Source organism: Macaca fascicularis, chromosome 3 (assembly GCF_037993035.2).
Source record: "Macaca fascicularis isolate 582-1 chromosome 3, T2T-MFA8v1.1".
In the NCBI taxonomy this organism is placed as follows: Eukaryota; Metazoa; Chordata; class Mammalia; order Primates; family Cercopithecidae; genus Macaca; species Macaca fascicularis.
In genome coordinates this window covers 40501284-40525067 of record NC_088377.1, presented here as the reverse complement: position 1 = coordinate 40525067, position 23784 = coordinate 40501284, and the positions used below count along the sequence as shown (strand labels likewise).

Genomic DNA, 23784 nt, shown 5'->3' with positions numbered 1-23784 from the left:
GCACCACGATCACATCTCAGGACGCCCACACGTTAGGGTCGCCCACAGACCGCCATTCCCAATGCCTAGAAGGCACTGAACGGGCCTCCTGCTCTTTGTAAATGTCAACTCTCCTAAGCTATGTTGTGTTGAAAATGTTTAACTATAGTCCACACATACTTCTTTGTTTCTGTCTTGTTTTTATCCTAGAGGCATATTATTATGGAAAATTAAGTTTGCAAGGTTGAAGAATTTTCTGAAAGTCGCCTATTAATCCTGGAAGGAAAAAAAAATGGGCCAGATGTGGTGCTCACACCTGTAATCCCAGCAGTTTGGCAGGCTGAGGCGGGCAGATCACTTCAGTCCAGGAGCTTGAGACCAGCCTGGAAAACATGGCAAAACGCTGTCCCTACTAAAAATACAAAAAAAAAAAAAAAAAAAAAAATTAGCTGGGCGTGGTGACATGTGTCTATTCCCATCTACTCAGGAAGCTGAGGTGGGAGGAGACCTGAGCCCAGGAGGGGAAGGCTGCAGTCAGCCAAGATTTGCCTCACTGCACTCCAGCTTGGGCGGCAGAGTGAGACCGCGTCTCAAAAAAACAAAAAGCAAAAACAACTGTATAAATCAGTACAGAAGGGAGTTGGCCGGGCACGGTGGAGTACTCCTGTAATCCCAGCACTTCGGGAAGTCGGGGTGGGCAGATCACCTGAGGTCAGGAGTTTGAGACCAGCCTGGCCAATATGGCAAAATCCCATCTCTAATAAAAATACAAAATTAGCGGGGCATGGTTGTGGGTGCCTGTAATCCTAGCTACTCAGGAGGCTGAGACAGCAGAATCACTTCAACCCGGGAAGCAGAAGTTGCAGTGGGCCGAGATTGTGCCACTGCACTCCAGCCTGGGCAACAAGAGCAAGAGTCCACTTCAAAAAAAATTAAAATTGAAATTTAAAAAAAGGGAGCTAATGTTTTTCATTTAAGGGAAGGGAGAAGAACATTCAGTATTTATACATCTCACGCACACATCTGCAGTGGTGCCCTGAAGTATTCAAGATACACAGTCCTACAAATAGAGCTTAAAACTACTCACCAAGTTACATGCTAAAAGCACAGCATTGTAAGAATGCTACATTCTATTTTTTAAGCATCTGTATCCAATATTATAGCATACTGGCAGTTTTCCCTTCAGGTGCTGTACTCCTAAATTATTCCATGTTTAGTCATTCATTTTAGAATTTATGACTTGCTTTAGACAAAAGAAATATATTTAAATGTAAGGTACTAAATTAATGACTTAGGGGAAAAATTACTAAATTAACTTGGAAGTTAAACTTTGCAAACTGAATTTGTTGGACCTCATGTAAGCTAGATGATCAGTTTTTTAAATTGTTGTGTGTTTCCCTCGAGGATGGAAGTCTCCTCTTTTCTCTCATCCCCTGTGTACACCGCTGCAGCCCGCGCCTCTCGTCCACCGCGACACAGTGCGGCCCGCAATTCACCCTGTACCACGCCTTCCACGCCTTACCTGAAAGTTACTAAGTATAACCAAGAAGGAAATGAAAAGCAGATAAATGACCTCCGCCCCCACATCCAGCATGCAAATGTGAAACATTCATCAAAGTAAAACCAAAATCCATGTCAGCTCATGATTGTAACTGGTAGAATTATGTGCATGGCAATTTTAAAAGTCTAGTTAAGTAAAAACCTAATTGAAAGTCTCAAGAAATACAAAGTTTATACAAAAAGACATCAGCAAACATTGACAGTGAGGAGAGGACTTCACTCTGCATCCAGCCTGTCTTGGAAGCCATGGCCAAATGCCAGATTGTATAGATCCGAAAAGCAGAAAAAAACAAGTGTTGAAATGTGTATAGTCTCAGCAATGTACAAATTTGATGTACGATGCTCAGAAACCTTGAATTTCCAATCAGAAAACAGGATCATGAGCAAGTTCCCCAGCAGTGCCCACCTTCTGCTTAAGGCACGTGTAACGGGAACGCTGGCCACCTTGGGGGGACAGAGGCTTCCTGGTCACACTCGCTCTGGCAGCCGCACAGCTGGCCCCGCCACAAACACCTGGCTAATACTGAAGAACAACCCGCTCCCTGGGCTTTGCTCACTCTAGCCGGGAGAGCATGTTTACAGAGTACATTATCGACTGAGTCCTCGTTCAATGCGTCAAGCTTGTTGAAGGCAGGGCAACCCCATTCCTGGCCCAATTAAGTGAACTGCGCAGAGTAAATGCCCCGAGTTGGACAGCACTCAGTCACGACAGCAGCGGCCAGTGTTCGCAGGGCACTGGTTTCGTGCCGGGAACAGTTCCAAGCGTCTTCTTTCTGTCCGTGGAATGTGCACTGCAACCCTGTGGGGCTGCTTGCAACGCCCACCAGAGTTCTGAGGCAGCCAAGTCCAGGCTGTCTGTGGGCCTCGCCACGTGGCCGTCCACGTCCTCTGCAGACCAGACCTCACTGCAGGGACCGCGGGTTCCAGGGCTGCCTTGAGGCACATGCTCCCTTCGCCACCTCTTCCTGGCCCCTGACACCAACCCTTACCACTGCCACCAAAGCTTTATTTTCTCGTGGCACATGAGGGGCCTGTTCTTTCTGCCCTTCCCTGCTCCCTGCGTCCGGCTTGGAGGGTGCCCACATCAACGCCAACGCTCATGTAATCACCACCCCTTCCATGGGGCTTGATGCCCAGGAGTCTCAATATCAGAATGTCAGATTCCTGTGCTTGTTGGAGAATTTCTTCCCAGTGTGGAAGTGAAGGAGATACAATTCTAGGTGCCTGCAATAACCTCATTTCCACAGCTAAGCAACTTCAGTAGTAGCACAAAACAAAAAACCTTTTTTTAAAACTTCTTTTATACAAGCTAAATACAATTTAATTTTTACATCCACGTTCTCTTCAGCTCCCACCTGGAGAGCAGGCAAATAATAATTTTCAAAGAAACAAATTGTTCCATAATTTTAACACTTAGTATTATCACTATGAAGTAAGAATTATCCCAAAAATACACGATGATCTTGTTCTCACATTCAAAAATTGATTGTCACACGGTGAAATAGCACTTACTGCAAAGGAATTTTTCTTTTCAGGCTTCTGTTCTGGAAAAAAAAAAAAAAGATTTCTGGCAAAGAGATAAACATTAATTATGTAACTATCCAAAATGCCTCCAAGGAAAATAATGTCATCCAATTAGTTCTTTAAAGTGTTACAAATGCAGCTGAGTTTTTGTAGTAATTTGTCTATAATTATCAAAAGAATCTTTAAAAATCTTAATACTGAAAGAATAACCATAAATAGATATAAAATATAAAGCAGAAGAGTTAACATTTGGTGTAGATTTTGGCCCATATCTTTAACATATGCATAGTTATTTACCTAGCTGAAGTGTAACCCTCTTCTCCTAGGCTCTTCAAGCCTGATGTTCAAACATAGACTGCCTTTTGCTACATGAAGGCAGCTTTAAAAGATGTCAGGATCGGGCCGGGCGCAGTGGCTCAAGCCTGTAAATCCCAGCATTTTCGAAGGCCAAGGTGGGCCGATCATTTGAGGTAAGGAGTTCGAGACCAGCCTGGCCAATATGGCAAAACCCTGCCTGTTTAAAAAATTTTCGTAATTAGCCGAGCGTGGTTGTACACACCTATAATCCCAGCTACTCAGGAGGCTGAGGCAAGGAGAATTGCTTGAACACAGGAGGCGGAGGTTGCAATGAGCCAACATCGCACCACTGCACTCCAGCTTTGACGACAAAGTGAGACTGTCTCAAATAAGAACTTAACTCTCAGAAGAAGCTTGAGCACCTCCCGCCCCAACCAACCCAAGGAATCACATGGCAATCGTTATCATTTGATTTTGACACAATAAAGTTCTATTCTCCTCTCTAAACACAATGGTAAACACCTGCCATCAGCCCACAGAAACTCTCAGGACCCAGTAACACCAGACTAGCAAGACTAATGGGCCACGTATGCAGGATTCAGCTGCAGAAAGTGATGGCACCAAGAATGTGTGCACGCTCAAAACCAGATTCCTTGCTTTCAGGGTGGAGGAGCTCCCCGGGAAGATCATCCAGCAGGATGGTTTCCACTTCCACCATGAGGAGGAAACGGGGGGTTTCCTGAGGGCACTGACAGGACTTGGGTCTCTGCCTCCTGGTCCTCTGTCCTGTTACGGGATGAGGGGGGGTTAAGGCAGGTTCTCCCTACATCTTCCAGGCAGGAGAGATGGAGTTGACAAATGGAGGACAGCTTTTCCAAAACGTTTCCATGTTTATAACCCATTATCGATCTGCTTTCCCTGGAGATCAAGGGGGGGGAAAGAGGGGGCGGGAGGGAGGGCAGGAGGGGGGAAGGAGGGAGGGGAAGAGGGAGGAAGGAGGGAGGGGAAGAGGGAGGAAGGAGGGAGGGGAAGAGGGAGGCAGGAGGGAAGGGGAAGGAGGTTGGGCAGGAGGGAGGGGGAAGGAGGTGGGGCAGGAGGGAGGGGGCAGGGGAAAGGAGGGCGGGCATGAGGGAGAGGGCAGGGGAAAGGAGGGTGGGCAGGAGGGAGGGGGCGGGGGAAAGGAGGGTGGAAAGGAGGGAGAGGAAAGGAGGGAGAGGAAAGGATGGGGGAAAGCAGGGGGAAGGAGGGAGTGGGAGGGAGTAGAAAGGAGGGGGAAGGAGGGAGGGGGAAGGAGGGAGGGGGAAGGAGGGAGAGGAAAGGAGGGAGAAGAAAGGAGGGAGAGGAAAGGAGGGAGGGGAAAGGAGGGAGGGGAGGGGAAGGGAGGGGAGGGGAAAGAAGCGGGAAGGAGGGGAGGGGAAGGAAGGGGGAAGGAGGGGAGGGGAAGGAAGGAGGAAGGGGGAAGGAGGAGAGGAAAAGGAAGGGGGAAGGAGGAAGGAGGGGAGGGACAGGGAGGGAAAGGGAGGGAAAGGGAGGGGAAGGGAGGGGGAAGGGAGGGGGGAAGGGAGGGGGAAGGAGGGAGGGGGAAGGAGGGAGGGGGAAGGAGGGAGGGGGAAGGAGGGAGGGGGAAGGAGGGAGGGGGAAGGAGGGAGGGGGAAGGAGGGAGGGGGAAGGAGGGAGGGGGAAGGAGGGAGGGGGAAGGAGGGAGGGGGAAGGAGGGAGGGGAAAGGAGGGAGGGGAAAGGAGGGAGGGGAAAGTGGAGGGGAAAGGAGAGGGGAAAGGAGAGGGGGAAAGGAGGGAGGGAAAGGAGGGAGGAAAAGGAGAGGGGAAAGGAGGGAGGGGAAGGAGAGGGGAAAGGAGAGGGGGAAAGGAGAGGGGGAAAGGAGGGAGGGGAAAGGAGGGAGGGAAAAGGAGAGGGGGAAAGGAGAGGGGGAAAGGAGGGAGGGGAAAAGAGGGAGGGCAAAGGAGGGAGGGGAAAGGAGGGAGGGGAAAGGAGGGAGGGGAAAGGAGAGGGGGAAAGGAGAGGGGGAAAGGAGGGAGGGGGAAGGAGGGAGGGGGAAGGAGGGGTAAAAGGAGGGGGGAAGGAGGGGTAAAAGGAGGGGGGAAGGAGGCGGAAGGATGGGGGAAGGAGGGGTAAAAGGATGGGGGAAGGAGGGGTAAAAGGATGGGGGAAGGAGGGGTAAAAGGATGGGGGAAGGAGGGGTAAAAGGATGGGGGAAGGGGGGAAGGGGGGAAGGAGGGGTAAAAGGAGGGGGAAAGGAGGGGGGAAAACAGGGGAGAAAGGAGGGGAGAAAGGAGGGGAAGGAGGGGGCGGAAGGAGGGGGAAAGGAGGGGGGAAAGAGGGGAGAAAGGAGGGGAGAAAGGAGGGGAAGGAGGGGGCGGAAGGAGGGGGAAGAGGGCTGTGAATGGCAGAGTGTGGAGGGTGGAGTGTGGAGGGTGGAGTGTAGGGGGGAGTAGAAGGGGGTTCTGTGAGGAGGAGGAACAAGTTTCTGAGGTGTCTTGGAGACAGAGGTGGCAGTGGCTTGGGCTCTAGGCCCTCTGTTGCATAGTTTTAGGCTTTTACTGTTTATATATGTGAACACTTTAAAAGATTTAATTTCAAAAAACCAGGAGTTGGGGATACCTTGTTTCTAAAACACAATTTCTCAAGCCTAAAACTAAGTGCTAGGCATTGCTCATTCGATTACCGTCATTTCCTCATATTTAAAATCAGCCCCACACCCCCAATCTCCCTTCAGTGTAAACACCACCTTTTCCGAGGATCTCAAACAGCAGAGTGAACAGCCCGTGACCCCGGCCGTGTGCACGAGGAGCGAAGAGCAGACGTGCGGTGAGGGCTGCGGAAGACACAAGAAGCCGAGGCCGGGCACCTGCCTGCAAGGGCTGTGCTCCTCCAGGCCTAAAGGATACCTTCGCCTCTGGGGTGAACAAGCAGAACAAGCTATCAACTCTTATTCCAAAAGAACAGGGAAAAAAATCAAATGAAGTTAACCTGGTTATCCGAACACAACACTGCAACAGCCCAGAAACAGGAGGGCCAGTGAGCCTGAGACGAGCGGTTCCCACAACGGGACAGCAACATTGCCATTAGGGCTTCTTGGCAAAAATTGACAAAAAAGGTAACGTGGGCCATCCGTTATTTCCTGCCAGTGGAAAGACACCCACAGGCCCCCAGATGCCAACGGCCCCCTGGAAATGAGCCCACGCAGCGCCTCGTGTCTTCGAATGAGCAGGCACGTGGTGTCCTCAGCACCCCCGCCCGTGACACACACACACCACACTTGACTCCCACACCTGAGGGTCCAGGGGAATGGCAGGAAGTCCCCGGAGGACAGGCCATCCTGTGAGGGCACTGCAGGGCTACGCACCTCAGAGGGGCCCCCGGGCAGGTGCTCTCTCCCCAAAGGATAGCCAGTCCTGACCACACCCAGATCGCGGTGGCCTCCAAGCCGAGTGCCAACATCTCACGTCCAAAGAGATGCGCAGGTGCCTGCTGCGCGTGGAGCCCAAGCCCCTTGAAGAGCTCAGGACGAACCCAGTGTCCAGCCCCGGGGCCGTCACCAGCCAGGAGAGGCGCCCGGGGCACTTCCCAGCAATGGCCACAGGAAGTAACAACGCAGGCCCATCAGGAATTTCCTCACTATGCAGGGTTTAGAATTAGAGACAGAGGTTCAGGTCTAGTGACACAAACATCGATGGACCCCATGGAAATGCCGACGCGGTCCCTCCATCCCACCAGCCTGCATGGCTACTCCTTTCTGCTCCCATCACACACGTGCCCACCCGGCCAAACCCCTTCTCCTTTTCCCCCACTGGATTCATCAAATCAAGCCTCACTGTCCTTGGCAAATGTACCATTAATTTACTTACTGCCCAGAACAAAAGCACACTTGCAGTTAACATGACACCCCCGCTACAATAGAACAGCCTTAATTCAGACACGACGCAGAAAAACAGAGGGAGGAGGGGTCGAGGGCCATCCTGGAATCGGCAGCTGTTTTCTGGGGAAAGCGTCCAACCCACCCGAGCCTGACACTCGTGCCACACTGTCTTCATGGTGTCTGAAAGCTCCACGAAGACAGGGTCACTCTGACCCCTTCACACCCACAATGGCAAAGAGGAGCAGGTGTTCAGGAAAGTCCCCCGCTAGTGGTGAAGACAAGAATAATTCCTCGTGGTGCCCAGAATGTCAGGAGAAAACAAGACACCATGTGGACGCCTTCCAGGTGAATTTTGCAATGATTCTACCGAATGCCAGTAATCCTTTTTCAGAAAATCAATGCCAGAAAACATGTGTCACCAGCACAGAGATGGTCCCTTTGACGGCTTACAAACACACCTACGTTACACTGAATTTATCTCAAGCCACCCTCTCTGTGCTAATATAAAAATCTCCTTTATTAACCAGTAGACTTTCTCTTCTGGTGCTTTTTAACAAGCAAGTGGGTCCTGTAACACTCAGGCATTGTCTAAAACGTCAAATGGAAGCCTAGAATCCTCTTCCATGCAGCTTCACTACAAAGTATTTTGACGTGAACCAAATTGTGCTATTCCTACACCTCCATAGGAAACTCAGTGCTTCATCAAGGAAACGCAGCATTTCTGCTAGACACAGAAATGGTGGGGGTGGGCATGGGATTGAGGGAACATTACATAGAAAGCACACCCCGATAATCACCTGCATGAGAGCCACACTGGCCGGCAAACCCCGGTCGGCTCGGTCTCTGCACAGTCACAGGCGTGAGGCCTGGAGGACAGACACCTGGCGCTGCTGACCACCCCAAGGTCGTGGCCTCTGCCCCGACCATCTGTTCCAAGCTTCTGGCAACACCGCCTGCTGCCCGCACTGCCTGATCGACTCTTCGTGAAGAGCAAATGTTGCCAGGATAGCTTATGAGTACATTTGCCAGGAAAGCAGCTCCGATTGACTCTGAAGACCCGTTCTTGCACCCCTGGCAGCTCCCCTGCCCCCAATGTGTACATGCTTGCAGCTCTGACCTTGCTCAGTGTCCACACAGGCTCTGTCCCCTGGAGAGCCGAATGCAGACTCAATATTGAGTCAGAAATCCACAAAGAGGGTGAGGGTGACAAACTGCCTACCCGTCCCCCAGAACACAGGTTGAAATCCTCACCCTCAATGCGAAGCTGTCAGGAAGTCTTTGGGAGGTAATGAGTTCCCGAGGCTGGAGCCCCGTGAATGGGGTTTGTGCCTCAGAAAGGGGCCCAGCAAATCCCTCACCCTCCCACTGTGTCAGGGCCAGAGAGGTGTGTGCTAACCAGGAAGCGGTCCACACCAGAATCCCCTCCTGCGGCACCCTGATCCCGCCTTCCAGACTCTAGAACTGTGAGAAACAAATTCCTGTTGTTCATAAGCCACTCAGTCAATGGTGTTTCGTTACAACAGCCTGAACTGACTCAGATGAAAATGCTCACTGTCCTACAGAGATGGCTACTCCCCCTCCCAGAAAGAGGGGTTTAATTAAAATCCCTGTCTCTCCTCGCTGCCACCACAGATCTCATTCCCCCACCCCGTAAGCCAGCAGTTGTTAGGATTAAAGGAAAAGGAGAATCGTTTTAGACCAGCCCCTCCATATCGATCTGAAGCCTGTAACTTTGTCCACTTCCATGGTGGCCGTGTCCCCGGATTCCCCATGCCAGCTCTGCATCTGCACTGGGTTCCAGGCTCTGCACAGACTCCTCCAGCTGCCCATCCAGCACACTCATTTCCCCTTCCGCTTTGCAGTTGTCCTTCGATATCCAACTCCCACCCCACTGCAAGCCAAGGCCTTCCGATCCAGGCATTTGGGGTGAGCTCAGCCGTGCACTGGAGTCCTTGGCTCAGGTAACCCAGGCCTAAGGCGTTGGCATCAACGATCTACTGGCTATGGGGTCTGCACAGCCACTAGCCGCCCCAGCCACACCAGGGCCCTGGAGGGGAGGCAGAGGAAGCTGTGAAGCTGCCAACAGCCATGCGGGGACAGGGGCCCCTGGGATGAGGAGGATGCCATGGAAGGAAATTCAGAGAAAGAGCCCCAGGGCTGGACGGCTCATGCATGCCCAAAGCCTGCGCTGCTGAATTTTTCAGGTTTCTGAACTTAATCGCTGACCCACACAGCACGTGTTTCCTGAGTACTGACCCCGCGTGGCATTGGATACAGCAATAAAGCAGGACCCCACCTCCCCCTTCCTCGCCTCCTCCCCCAACACATACACAGGGCCTCCGTCCTGGCGGGAAATCAGGCCTGGGCGCCCAGCTGGTACCGTGAACCTGGGAAGGGGGCTGTCTCAGACGGACAGTGGCTGCAGCCTTGCCAAAGCCCAGCAGTCACCTGCACTGCCACAGCCAGGCTGAGTCCGGATCAACCGCACAGAAACCTGACCCTCTCAAGGGCACGCCTGAGCTCATTAGGGACAGACACCGTCTCCTGCTTATCTCCAACACTTTCTCTGCTTGTCTAGTTACAAATGGACGACACTCTCGGAAGCACTGCTGTGACTCTGCTGACAGATCCCAGGCCTCCCCCTGCTCCTCTCCGTGGTGCCATTGACGGGGAGGGGCCGGTATGGCCGCGAGGCCACACACCCACAGCCACCCTGCCACTGAGACGCGGGCCTTCGACGGTTACTTCTGCCAAAGAACCCTGCTGCGTCTTGGAGCACAACATGGTGGCCGGGAAGCTCCACCCGGAGAAACAGCGATGCTTCTCCCCAGAGCCAACGGAGGGCACCCCCCACCCTGCATTCAGCAGCTTACTTACATTCTGGAAAACAGCTGAATTAATGGGGAACACTAAAATGAAAAGGTCACGCAAGAAAATTTAGAAGGCTGTGTGAAGTCTCAGGAGGTCCAAGGTTTCTGAACCAAGACTGTTGCGGTCAACGAGCTGACAGGGAAAGTTTCCACACGGGCCTTCAACAAGCAACGCTCAGCAGGGAGGAGCCACGTTCTGGGCAGAACCTCAGAACCAGAACATCAGACACCACAAAGTCACATCGGAGCCAACAGCAGCTGAAATACAGCGCTCTCCTAAGATGTGTGTGTTACCTGCAGGAAGTTACTGGACATTAAGATGGTGGAAGAAAAGGATAAGGTTAGAAACAAATTTCAACTAATTTCTGCATACAAAAAAATTCTATATCCACTGGCTTTCTTTCTGGGAGCAACAACTTTTACATGAGATGCACATCCCGGTTGGAAGGAGTTTGGGTTTTCCGTGGGCAGAGACAAGGGTTCTCCAGGAAACGTGAACCCTTTCTCACTCACTGAGCCGCGTGCCTTGAGGCCGTCCTGGCCTGCCTGAGCACCTCCCTGCTCTGCCTCCAGCCAGCACCTTCGGGCACTCATCCCGCTGCTCCCAGAGCCCGCACTGGCCCAGGATCTCCTCTTCTGCTGCTGTCAATCTTCCACTTTAGGGCAAATAAGTGGGAAACTAGAAAGTTATAAGACCCTCAGCTTTTTAAAAATTTGTCTTCTCAGAAAACAAGGAACACTAATTCTACTTCCATTGGTTTAATATGTTGCCCCCATCTGCATGTTCATGGATATGTGTTTTTATATATATTTTAATCAACATTTATAAAAGCACGCACTGTTGGCTGCATTCAGTTTAATTACATTTGGTGTAAGAAGTTTTAAATTCAGTGAATTCAGGCACTCAAAATTTAAGCCCTCTGACATCTATTAATCAAATGGAAATACGACAGGTAGATATTACAAAAATCAAGAGAAGTGATTAACATAAATCTTGGACTTTTGGATATTTCCACTAATGTATATATTAGTACACAAACTTGAGCATTTTCAACAAATCTTTGAACTCAAATTCCATTCTTAACTTTTACAGGTAAATCGATATCCATACGTGATTTTAAGCAGCTCAAGCATCAGCTCTTCAAAACAACCAGAAATGCTGCGGGTAAATCCCACTGAGTAGCAAATAACTGCACCCAACAACCCAAGTACCTCCCCTGAGGCATCTGGAACTTGAGGATTATGAGCAGCCTTTGGTTTCTGAGGTGCCCGAGAGTGGGGACTCCCAACTGTAAGAAGGTCTCAGGGATAAGGAAAACTGGTCAAAACATCATCCCTGCCACCCCCCCGCCACGTGCTTACAGATCTCACTTCCTCTCTGCCCCCCAAAGCCTGACTCCTGGTTCCAGCCCTGCTGCTTACTGGGCTGAGGGCATGGGCGTCAACTGCACCTGTAAGGGGAGAAGCTGTTCAGGATTCAGGATACAGGATCCTGGCTATCCCGGCAGCGCTCAAGCTGATATTGTCATTAACTTTATAGTGAGTTACTTAGTGCAAAAGTTTAACTTCTGAATAATGTAGATATGTGTATTCTAACAGGGAAATCCTGAACATAGAACACAGGCCACACGCTCACACAGATGCTATCTGGCCAGCACTCTTTTCTTTGGCTTTTCAATAGACGTTTTTAAAAGCCGTTTTCGGTTCATAGCAAAATCAGGAGGAAAGTACTGAGAGTCCTCACGTATCTCCTTTCCCAGCACAGGCACAGCCTCCATCATTCTCCTGTCCCCACCGGACAAGCACGTCTGTACGACTGACAGACCCGTATCAACACGACACCACCACCCAGAGTCCACAGCTCACCAGAGGGCTCGGCCTGCTGCTGCTCACTCTGTGGGTTTCACAGAGGTGGAACGGCAAGGATACCCCATGAAAGCCCCACCCGGAGTTGCTTCCCCACCCTACACATCCTGTATGCTCCTCCCATTCATCTCTCCCTTCCCCAAACCCTGGCAGCCGCTGACCGTTTTCCTTTCTCCACAGCTTTGCCCTTTCCAGACTGTCCTGTGGTTGGACTCAGACAGCAGGTAGCCTTTCCAGATTGGAGACTCACTTAGCAACATGCGTTTCAGATCCTTCCGCGTCTTTTCATGGCTTAGTGGTTCAGTTCTTTTCAGTGCTGAATGATATCCCAGTTTCTGACATACCACAGTTTATCCATTCACCTACTGAAGGGCATCTTGGTTGCTTTCAAGTTTTGGCAATGATAAATAAAGCTGCTGTCAACATCTGTGTGCACATTTCCGAGTGGAAGTGAACTTTCAGCTCTTCTGAGTAAACGTCCAAGACTTTGATTTCTCCTGTGGTCGGAGTGCTTAGTTCCACAGAAAACTGCCACGCTGCCTCCCACAGCAGCTGCCCCACTTCCCCCAGTGATGAGTGAAGGTCCTGATGCCCACACATCCACCAGCACGCAGTGGTGTCAGAGTTCCAGTATTGACCAGGCTGATGGGTGCGCAGTGATGCCTCGCCCTACGACATAAGACGCGGGCCATCTTTCCGCGTGGAGATTTGCCATCTGTGTATCTTCTTTGTTGGGTTATCTATCCAGGTCTTTGGTCCATTTTTAATCAGGTTGTTCATTTTCTTGTTGAGTTTTGAGAGTTCCTTGCACGGTTTAGATAACAGCCTTTATCAGATGAGTCTTTTACAGATACGTTCTCCCCTGTCTGTGGCCTGCCCTCTCATGCTCCTGAGACACTATGTTTATTTTAAAAAACATTTTAGACAGAAGATGGACCTCCCAGTCCACCACGGTTCTCATTTTGGCCGTGGTCACCACCCTCCCAGCCCTGGTTCCCACCTTTCCACGATCTCCTGGTCCTATGGGAGTCAACCCATACTAAGTCCCTAATGGATCTCCAATGATGGCAACGTCAAAGCAGGCAGTTTGCAGGTAGGAAGGAGCTGATGGAGGCCGGAGCAGAGTGTGAGGCCAGCGGCTTCATCCCTCGGGGACGGGCAGGCCTCTCAGATGTCCCTCTGGGTCACCTCCCAAATGAAGTACCTGCCTTGGCCGTTGGCAGGAAGCAGGACCTGGCACGGCATTTACAGGTGAGCCTCCGTAACAGGAAACTCTACTTTCTGGGGAGAATGCATTTTCATTATCAAGGCTTTTAGGCTTTTAATTAAGAAATAAAAGAGCAGTGCCTGGAGTGAGGATGCAGGGACTGTGTGTGACCCACACGCTCCTTTACAGCTGGCGCAAAGGACCCTGGAGTGAGGGTGCAGTGCCTGCTCTGAGTCACCAGCACACTCATCGTTTCTACATAAAGAACCCTGCGAGTCTGTCCCAGGACTTTTTAGCCTAGACCTAAAAATTCGGGGCCCAGGAAACCCTAACCATTTTAGGAACCTGAGGGGTGGGCCAAGGGGATCTCAGAGTTTGGTGCTGGCTGTGGGACCAGAAAAGGGTGGGTTAGGGCTTCCCACAAGCTCTCCAGGGAGGCCTCACGTGCACTGGTTTGGGGAAATCAGGATGCAAGCAGATACCGTATGCTCTGCCACGGGACCATGAAGTCTGCGGAGCCTCAGAGGAACACGGACAAATGGCTGCACGAGTCCCACAGGCCGAGCCTCAGCCGGCGCCCATGTCAAGAACACAGGCACACCAGGAGGGACAGCCGATGCAGGCAACGCTTGCAACCCCAGCATGCGGCAGCGTCCGAGGGTGGGGGTCTCTGGCCAGGCTCCACCACAACTGCCATATTCTGTGGCAAAAATTTAAAAGTAGATTTTAACTAGTTACAACTCTAACTTGTTTTACAGATCAACAGAACACAGGGTACCAACAGGCTCCAAAATACTTCGGCGAGAACCAAGTCTAGAATGTAGGTGGCTGCTGCTCCGAGTGTGACCAGTCCCCTGTAGTGCCATAAATCCTAGATCTAGGAGACTAAGTGCTCTTCCTAAACCAGAAGGCACCCTGAGGCTCTGAGGGCACCCTCTGTCCCTGGGCCAGTCCATCAGCCCCGGCAGAAGCTTCTAGAGTAAGAGCCTGTGGATTCGTACTGGACGGATGTAAACGAGGCAAAGTCACAGGGGCTCATCCTGGAATCCCATCAGCTTACCCACTCATGCCCCTGGAGAGCCCTGCCCCCAGTTCCACACCCACAGTTACGCTGAACCACAAGAACTGGCTTCTAGGCCCTCAAGCTACTCCCTCTCTCCCCTGGACAGACCCTTCTCAAACCATGAGGCCCAGAGTAGACTTAACAGGTGGTCCCAGCAGAACTGGCCACTGCATGAATTGATAGTGTGTGTGTTTGTGGTGGTTCTTGTTCTGTCACTCAGGCACAGTGCACCATAAGTACAGTGGTGCTATCAGGGTTCACTGCAGCCTCAACCTGCCAGGCTTGGGTGATCCTCCAGCCTCAGCTTCCCGAGTAGCTGGGACCGCAGGTGCACATCACCACCACTATTTAATTTTTTGTAGAGTCAGGGTCTTGCTATGTTGCCCAGGCTAGTCTCGAATTCCTGGGCTCAAAATTGAACTGCCCACTTCAGCCTCCCAAGGTGCTGGGATTACAGGTGTGAGCCACTATGCCCAGCCTAGAATTGGTATTTCTTAAACCTGAATTTGACACATGAACCCCACTTACATAGATATCAACCACTCTCACAGCTCCAGGGTTTTTCTGAATCTCTATTCTGTTCATTCCAGGTCAATATCTAAGAAAGGGTCAGAACTGACCCTCCCTCAATGAAGCCTAAGGGCAAATGCAATAGCATCTCAGGGTGTGAGGAGACAAAGTAAGAAGGGTGGAAAATACACACTGAAATTCTAGTGTTAGAATCATAATCACCAAAAATTTAAGAGACAATCTGCTTTCCAAAACATGTAGATGCCGGATTATCTTCCAAGTCATCAGATTCCACAGCCAGGCCCTGAGAGGGGCACAGCTTTCTAAGCTCACAGACCGGGGCAGCCTAACAGCCTTGGGGCAAACTAAACAGAGGCTTGTGTCTCTCAAAGAGGAAGGTGCTCAAGTCCTTCCAAATAGATTCTTCTTCTAAGTTAGATGCCTCCTACAACACTGTTTAGAGTGCCAGTGTGTTCAGAAGTGTGAAGCTGAAAATACATCTCAGGACCCCAAAATCACTAAGCTAAAGGGAAATCAAGGTGGGAGACAGCTTAGGGTAAACCTGCCTCCCATGCTCTTCCTAACAGAGACAGCTACTGGGGGGAAAAACAGCCACGTACCTCCTGCACAACCAGTCTGCAAGGAAATTCCTCATGGACAGAGGACAGAACTCAAAGTCACCATCTGCACATGGAGATAAATGCGGATCTGACTGCTTCCTCTGGAAAGGTTCACCAGAAACGCATTTATCTGATCTACCTGTGACCTGGAAACCCCTCCCTGCTTTGAGCTGTCCCTCCGTCCTGGACCGAACCAACGAACATCTCACATGTATTGATGTCTCACGTCTCCCTAAAATGTGAAAGACCAAGTTGTGCCCCAAACACCTTGGGCACATGTCCAGGACCTCCTGAGGCTGTCACAGTGTGTCCTCAACCCCTCCTGAGGCTGTGTCTTCAACCTTGGGAAAATGAACTCTCTATGGGCCAAGAACCATCTCAGAGATGCTTCTGGTTTACAGGAAGCATTCCCTCCGGCGGGTATAACGATGAAATCAAGTGGAATTACAAAATGCCACTTTAGTAAAGGCTGAATTAGGGTTCGATGTGCTTAAAAAAAAGTAACGTTCTATTTATCAATGGACCATGAAGCCCACACCCCCTTCTGCAGTGAAGATGTCAACTGAGACGAGGGGCCCCTCCTGTGGATGCAGCAAAGGCTACCTTCTGACCCCACTTCCCAGAGTCCAGGCTCCTGCTGCTCAGGGAACAGCAACCCCAGCTTCACGGGGCTCAGGCCTCCAAACCCAACTCCCACCCATGCTGGAGAATCACCCCAGGGACTTGCGAAATGGCAGGTGCAACTCTCACCTCATCCCCTTCAAAGGGGAAAAGGCACCTTCCCGCTGCTCCTCCTGCTGGTGGGAACTGAAGCAGTAGCTGGAGGATCAGGAGGGAAACAACCTGGGTCGCTGCTAGTCACAGATGGCAAATGCCAACCAGCCTTGACCTTCACATTGCAGAGAAGACATCCTTCTCTTTTCGTCAGGTCCCTGTTAAATGTTTGCACCCATTCCTTTAAAAAAAAAAAAAAAAAAAAAACTCAGATACAGCATGGGTGTTTTGCTGACAATATTTCAATTATTTGGGGTCTTTTGGTCAAATGACGCCAAAACAGGAAACTGAACCCTGTTATTCAGGAAACTACTTTCCAGCCCCATCTACCCTCCCAGGCTGTCACCTTATGGGGTTTGTCTGCTGGATGATTAACAATAACTGCTCTTGAGAACTAGGTGTACAGAACAGACAAGACATCAGCTCAGGTTGAGGGGAAGCAAGAAAAGCGGCCTCTCCCTGCAGGACGGTGAAAGAGGAACCTTTAGCACCTGGGTTTGCAGGATGCTGGATCTCCGAGAGCATCTCTCACAGTTCAAGTAAGGCCAGACCCTCCTCTGCCACAGCCTGTTCAGGAGAAGGCAGCACCTGCCCTAGAGACCCACAGCCCTGTGCGGGGTTGAAATTTCCTCCCTTGGTAAGAGTCAGGACCAGGGGTGGGGAGAGAAGCAGCAGGGCTGAGGGGCACTGTGGAAACTCCATGCCACGCTAACTCTCGTCTGACGTGCTCCGGCCAAAGCCACGCTTCTCGGAGGGCATTTCCCTTCACATATCCGGAAATCATCAACGTCTAGTCTCCCCACAGAACAGATCGTTCCCCAGGAGGCAGACGCTTGGCTGTAACACGTGGTAATGAGGGGCGCACCTTCGTGCCCATTCCACAGTGTTTCCCGTTACCTATTTTACCTTAAGCTAAAAATAGTTCCCGTTTACACTCTGCAGTGACACAGACAGCAAAACACACGAGATTCAGTGTGATCCCACACCCGTCCCTGATGACCTCAAGTTCTTTATTTGTTCGTTTTGCTTCTAGAGTTTATGCTCTCTCCCGGGGTTCCAGGCCTGTGGATTCCACCAACCATAGAGCAAGAATATCTTTTTAATGTGTTTGTACTAAGCATCCAGACTTTATTATTCATTATTATTCACTAAACAATATAGTTTAACAACTACTTGCATGGCATGTCCATGGTACAGCCGTTATGGGCAACCCTGACATGACTGAACGTCTGCAGGAGGACGTGCCTATGTCATATGCAAACACGATGCCATTTTATACCAGGGACCTGAGCGCCCACAGACCTTGCATTCCACAGGCTGTCCTGCAGCCCACCCTCATGGGCACTGCGGAATGGCTAGAATAGAAAATATAGAGGTTTTAAATACTTATGTACTAAATCTAATCTTTTGTTAAGTAATTACTGTGTATCACGTGTATTATTTGGAAGTCCTTCCTGGCCCAGAGACTTGACGTGTTCTTATCTTTTGTCCACTGATCTAGTCATTCCAGTAAGTTTATTGAACACAAATCAATTTTACAATTAAATTCTTACAGGAATCACACTCATACTGCAAGCTGCTTTGGTTTTTAAAGTGAAATAACCAATAGTTTTGCAAACCAGCGATATCATAGAGTAACAGGATAAAGCAGCCCCATGACATGCAGAAACACGGGGTTTCAAAGCTGACCAGTAAAAAACACGTTACCAACCCCTAAATGTGAAAATATTTTACACCACAACAGATACTCCAGAGAAAAACAAGATGTTCAAAAAAGCCCTTTGCGGAAAAACACTTTCCCCTCCATTGTTCACACGGTTTCCAGAAGCTTGTGTTTGGCAATGACCATGAACCAGAAGTAGCGTCTGCTGCAACTACTGCTACTGCAACACAGAATATTAAGGCAAAAAAAAAAAAAAAAAAAAAAGAAAGAAAGAAAGAAAAAGAAAAAAAGGACACAGCATATTTCCTATTGATGAGAACAGATAGAGTGTTATCAGAGTGAGTGTGTTCTACAGTCAACAATGTTCAAATTCTAAGTCTCCCGCAGACACTAGACGGTAACCGCCAAAGCTTGTGTACTTGGCAACGTTCAAGGAGACCAAGTTCAGAGCTGTCACAACGCAGCACCATCCTCACGCGATTATCTCAGGCGGGTTTGAGGGCACGTGCCCCCGTCACAGCGGGATAGCTGCCCAGCCCAGCACTTCCTGAGATCACAGACCTTCGCCTTCCCACATCTTCAATAGTTCCTTTACACTGGGAACCAGAGAGCAAAACCTAAAACACTTCCTCAAATCTCAAGACAGTCTTGAGAGCTCTTCTTGCCCCTTCTCTTCTGAAAAAGCCTATTTCACAAGCAATCTGTAGTGCTTACCAGAGCTGGGGCAGGAGGAGAGCTCGTGTTTGGTAGACCGAGTTTCAAGTGTGGGGAGGCCAGAAAGTTCTGGAGATCAATGGCGGTGATCGCGGCATGATAGTGTGAACACAGTTAATGCCACCAAACCATACACTTAAAAACAGAGTGCTATGTAATTTTACCACAATAAAAAGACTGAGAAAAGTCATCTATAATTACCGTCTCCAATATCTTGCATCCTGTAAGGTGCATTTGCTTGTGCACCCTGTGACAGCTCGCTCCTTCCTGACCTCCTCCTTCGGTTCCCTGTCTCGATCCCACTGGTTCCTCTCCTCATGAGCCTCTTTCCTGTCATCTGGCAGGGTTCTACTAGGACCCTCTGGCTCTCACGCCACCCCAGTTCCACAGACCCACCCACTGGGTGGACCACAGGTGTCCAGCCCGACCTTGCTGATATGCTCCAGCTGGCCCTGGACTCGAACCACGCTCCTGCGGCTTTCCATCAGTGTGGCATCTGCGAGTTACCTCCTGGGCAATGCCAGGTGATGGTAACATCAACCAGGAGGCACCGCTGAGAAGCAGAACGAATGGTGCGGTGCCCTGAACATCACATCCTTCAACGGAGCTCTGTGTTTTCTCTTCTTCTGGCACAGCTTCGCTGTAGGAAGGAGGCCATTCTTCCAGTGCTGCTACTTCCAGGACCGGGGAAAGCAAGCTTCAGAAAGGAACGGTATCAAAGAGGCAGGACCCACCAGCAGGGCTGCTGGCGGCCGGGCGACCACAGCCCCAGCATTCCCCAGCCACCACGGCTGACAGCCCAGACTCCAGAAATGCACGGCTTCAACCTTAGGAGTAAAAACCCTCCCAAGCCAACTATTATTTTCAACAATGGGATTGGGGAGTGGGGTGTTGTAACCCTGCCTCTCTCGATGGCACAGATCATCGGATCCCAGTTCTTATACGATTAGAGAGTGGGGGGGGGGGTCCTAACCCTGCCCCCCTTGATAGAAAAGAACTGGGATCTGGTGATCTGTGCTAAGTGAGCACTTTGATTCCGCCACATGCAGTCATCCTCAGCACCAGGAAAAGTCAGAAGCGTTGAGTGATGACACTGATACCAACACATGCGGTTCTGATGGCTCCGGTAAACTGGCTACACAGATACAACCCGACAGTGGTGAGATCCACGGAATTCACCAGTCTTCCCAAGGATCGTGTTCCTGAATCTTCTGCATTCGGAATAACCGTCTACTTTGCCAGGGCTGAGCCATGCTACCCTCTCGCCTGTCCTCTGCTTTCACCAGCTTCGTGTGCATTTCCAGGCAAGTGTTTATGCAGGTACTATCACTTATTTCCACAGCAAGAACGTACACAGACACCACACAGAAATGGGCAACCCTATTAGGAGCTGTGCAGGTAGATCTAACTCATCAGATGTTGCAAATTCCTGTTGCCTTGGAAATTAAACTAACGTTGCTATGACCGTATCTCTTACTGCACCACTAAAGACCATCCGGGTAAGAGGAATGTGCCTCTACATAGCATTCAGTGCACGTTTACATGTCGGTTTTCCCTGAATATGGTTGTTATGTGAGACAGAAGTCAGTAAGATGGGCTGTAACATATAGTATAGGATCATTGTGTCTCCTAGGCTTAAACACATCCTTTAATGAAGTTTAACTCTCTGGGGACATGAGTTACATAGTAACATGTTTTGGATATTGTCTCTTTCACATTCTAATTATCAACACCAAAGAAGTTCTTGAGTTCCTTGTTAAGTTGAAAAGCAATTTACAAAGCATAAAAGCCCCAATATTATAGGATACAATTCAGTCTTTTTAGCATATTCTCAAAGCTGTACAACAACCAACCACTACTATGTAATTCCGGGACTTTTTCACTACTGGCCAAGGAAACCTTGAACCCATTAAAGAGTCAGCACCTGCTCCTTCCTTCCGCCAGCCCGTGGCAGTCGCCAGCCGACTTCCGTTTCTCTGGATTTGCCCATTCTGGACACCTGTTGTGAGAAGAATCGTACAGTGCATGACCTTTGGCGTGACCTTCGGTGCTGGCATCTTTCACGTCCAAGGTGAGTGGAATCTCACAGTGCGTGACCTTTGGCGCAGGCATCTTTCACGTCCAAGGCTCATTTGGGTTGGAGCACACGTTCTTTTGTTCCTTTTTACGGCTGAGTGAGATTCCATTGTGCATACATTGTCTTTATCCATTCATCCGTTGACAGACACCTGGGCTGTTTCTACTATTAGGAATAATGCCGCTATGAAGATTCTTATGTAAGACTTTTCGGTAAAAATACTTTCAATTTTCTTGGGCATATGCCTAGGAGTGAAATTCCTGGGTCGTACGGTGATTCTATGCTTAACTTTTCTGAGGAATTAACTGCCAGACTTTTCCAAAGCAACTGTACCATTTTACTTCCCCTCCCACTAGCAATATATCAAGATTTCAGTTTTCCCAAATTCACCAACATGTCACTGTCCAATACTGGGGTTTTACCCGTCCCGGTGGTTGTGAAGTGGTATCTCACGCTGGTTTTGATTTCCATTTCTAAGATGACGAATTCTGTTAAACATCTCATGTGCTTTTTAAGGCATTTATATGTCTTTCTTTGGAGAATGTCTATTCAAATTCTTTGTCCATTTTTAATTGGATTTTTATTAAGAGTTTTTAAATATATTCTTGATATCAGGCCCTTATCAACATGATGTATCCTATTCTGTGGGTTGTCTTTGTACTTTAACAGTATCCTCTGAAATGAATATTTTTCATTTTGATACCGTCTTTTTCCCGTCAGTTGCTTGTTATGCTTTAGGCGTCTCATCTAAGGAAACATTGCCTAATCCAACATAACAGTTTCACCAGGATTCTCCCCTAAAGGTGTCATAGGCTGAACTGTCCCCCTGTCAAGTTTCCCACGTTAAAGTCACAACCCCAGAAACTCAATATGTCACTATATTTAGATACAGCGCCTTTAACTTGGCAATTTAGGTCCCATAAGATCTTAAGAGTAGGCCCTGATCCAGTATGATGGGTGTTCTTATAAGACAATTTAGGCACACAGTCCTCAGTGCTGCACACACGTAAGAGAAACCTGTGAGGACACAGAGAAGACGCCGTCTACACAGCATGGGGTGAGGCCCCAGAGAATCCAACCCTGCCTGCATCTTGATCCCAGGCTTCCAGCCTCCAGAACAAAGGAAATAAGATGCTGTTGTTTAAGCCACACGGTCTGTGGTGTCCGTTACTGTACCCAGCAGACTGACAGAATGGGTCTCACAGTCAGCTCCTTAACACTGGATCCATTTTGAGCTTTGTGTGTAGGGTGAGGAAGGGTCCAGTCCATCCTTTTCCATGTGGATACCCCAGTTGTCCCAGCACCATTGAGTTGTGAAATGACAAAAGTAAAGCAACCCTTACGTCCTTTCTCCATCAACAGATTAGAGGATATACTGAAGAGTCGTGGACAATTTTGTCAGTTTAAGCCAGTGGTTTTCAAAATTTGGGTCTCAGGAACACTTTGCACTTTATTAAAGATCACAAAAAAGGTTTCTCATGAGGCCAGGAGTGGTGGTTTGTGCCTATAATCTCAGCACTTTGGGAGGCAGAGGCAGGTGCATCACTTGAGGTCAGGAGTTCGAGACCGGCCTGGCCAACATGGTGAAATCCCATCTCTACTAAAACACAAAAATTAGCCGGGCATGGTGACGGACACCTGTAGTCCCAAATACTAGGGAGGCTGAGGCAGGAGAATCACTTGAACTCAGGAGGCAGATGTTGAAGTGCACTGAGGTCACACCACTGCACTCCAGCCTGGGTGGCAGAGCAAGACTCCGTCTAAAAAAAAAAAAAAAAAAAAGGTAACAATTTAGTTCATTTTACAGTGATAAAGTCATTACATCTTAACACAGTCTTAAAGAAACCATTTTCCAAAATAAGCAGCAGCATGAAAACAGTTTGTGCTGCTGTGAAAATGCCTAACATCTCTGCATCTCAGAAAGCAGGGTTCTCATGGGCTGTCTGCGTTCAGTGGGCTGCAGAGTCGTGGTTGAAGTTTATGAAAAAAGTCTGACCCCATGCTGATACACAATTAAGAAGAAGTATTTTCAATGTGTTTTCGGATAATTTTAGGTATTCTCTGCTGCCAAATATAACAAGCAGTACTTCAGTACAGGCTGTCTGCAACGTGGAGTCTGCGCTCTGGCCGACGGGCCTTTCCGCCCCAATTCCTTCTAAGTCGACTGGTCCGTCCTGCACTTGAATGGCTTTTACCAGCACACGATTTTGTAATCACACATTGGTTAGAAAACACTGGTTCAGTGTTATGAGCAGCTTCCACATTTCATTCTACGTCAAAAAAAAAAAAAAAACCATATCAATATCACCGTTGATCACATAAGAAAGTGGTGGACACAAGATTTTTATATTTTAATATTCACTGGAAAACTCAAATGTCTAATCACTGGGAATAACGTAAGGTACTTTCGTGAGGTGAAAGAGTCATTTTGTTCAATTTTCAGGCCACACCTGCAAATAACTCCATCACCTCCATCTGAAGTAGCATTGTTTGTAAGTCATTCTTTATATAAAGGCAGTCTTAGTGGAAGAAGTGGTTCTGCAGGTTCATAGCTCAGAGGCACCAGTGTTCTCCCAAGATAACCATAAAATCCGTAGAAGACGCACCTGTGCACACTTTCTGTTTCTCACTCAGAACATTCCAGAAGGATCCCTGAATCCCGGTGCCGCAGCAAGACTGAAGTTTGCTCTCACCCACACAATAAACCCAGGGAGCTCCCCCAGCCCCCACCCCGAGGCCACAGCTTTGGTCCTCTGTCTGGTCTAGGGGGGCTCCTGCAGCTCCAGCCTAACAGGGAAAAGCAGGCACCCACATGTCAGAAAGACCTCCCAAGGTCCAGTGAGCACTTCTGCTTATGTGCCAGCCAAGTGCGTTTGACAAGGCTACAGCCAGCTGTACGGCAGGCAGCGAGGTACCCAGCAAATACTTCAGGGCTCACGTTACTGAGGAAGGAAGGTGGACAGCGAGGTACCCAGCAAGTACTCAGGGCTCACGTTATGGAGGAGGAAGCCAGGCAGATAGTGTGGTCCCCAGCAGGGTTCACGATACTGAGGAGAAAAGGAGGGTGAAGACAAGGGGCCTGGAACAGTCTGTCATAAGCTTTAGCATTTACAAGGCTCGCTATAGATTATCCGATTTGATCTTAACAGCTCCCAAGAGAGACAGAGGCCTGTTTTCACTTC

General features: G+C 49.5%; 2 long non-coding RNA genes across 5 annotated transcripts in view; both read right to left on the bottom strand.

The window, feature by feature from the left end:
• The window catches only part of LOC141409995 (uncharacterized), a 32643-nt gene extending 16144 nt beyond the window's left edge, over nucleotides 1-16499 (bottom strand). The window contains exon 1 of the long non-coding RNA XR_012433176.1: nucleotides 16125-16499. This is a non-coding gene — a long non-coding RNA (uncharacterized lncRNA). The remainder of the gene's footprint in view (nucleotides 1-16124) is intronic.
• Nucleotides 16500-20628: 4129 nt separating this feature from the next.
• LOC135970055 (uncharacterized) overlaps nucleotides 20629-23784 on the bottom strand; it is a 121714-nt gene continuing 118558 nt past the window's right edge. For 2 of the 4 annotated variants that reach the window (XR_010585497.1, XR_010585496.2), the window contains exon 4: nucleotides 20629-22872. This is a non-coding gene — a long non-coding RNA (uncharacterized lncRNA). The remainder of the gene's footprint in view (nucleotides 22873-23784) is intronic. The other 2 variants (XR_012433175.1, XR_010585498.2) reach the window with 1 other exon arrangement.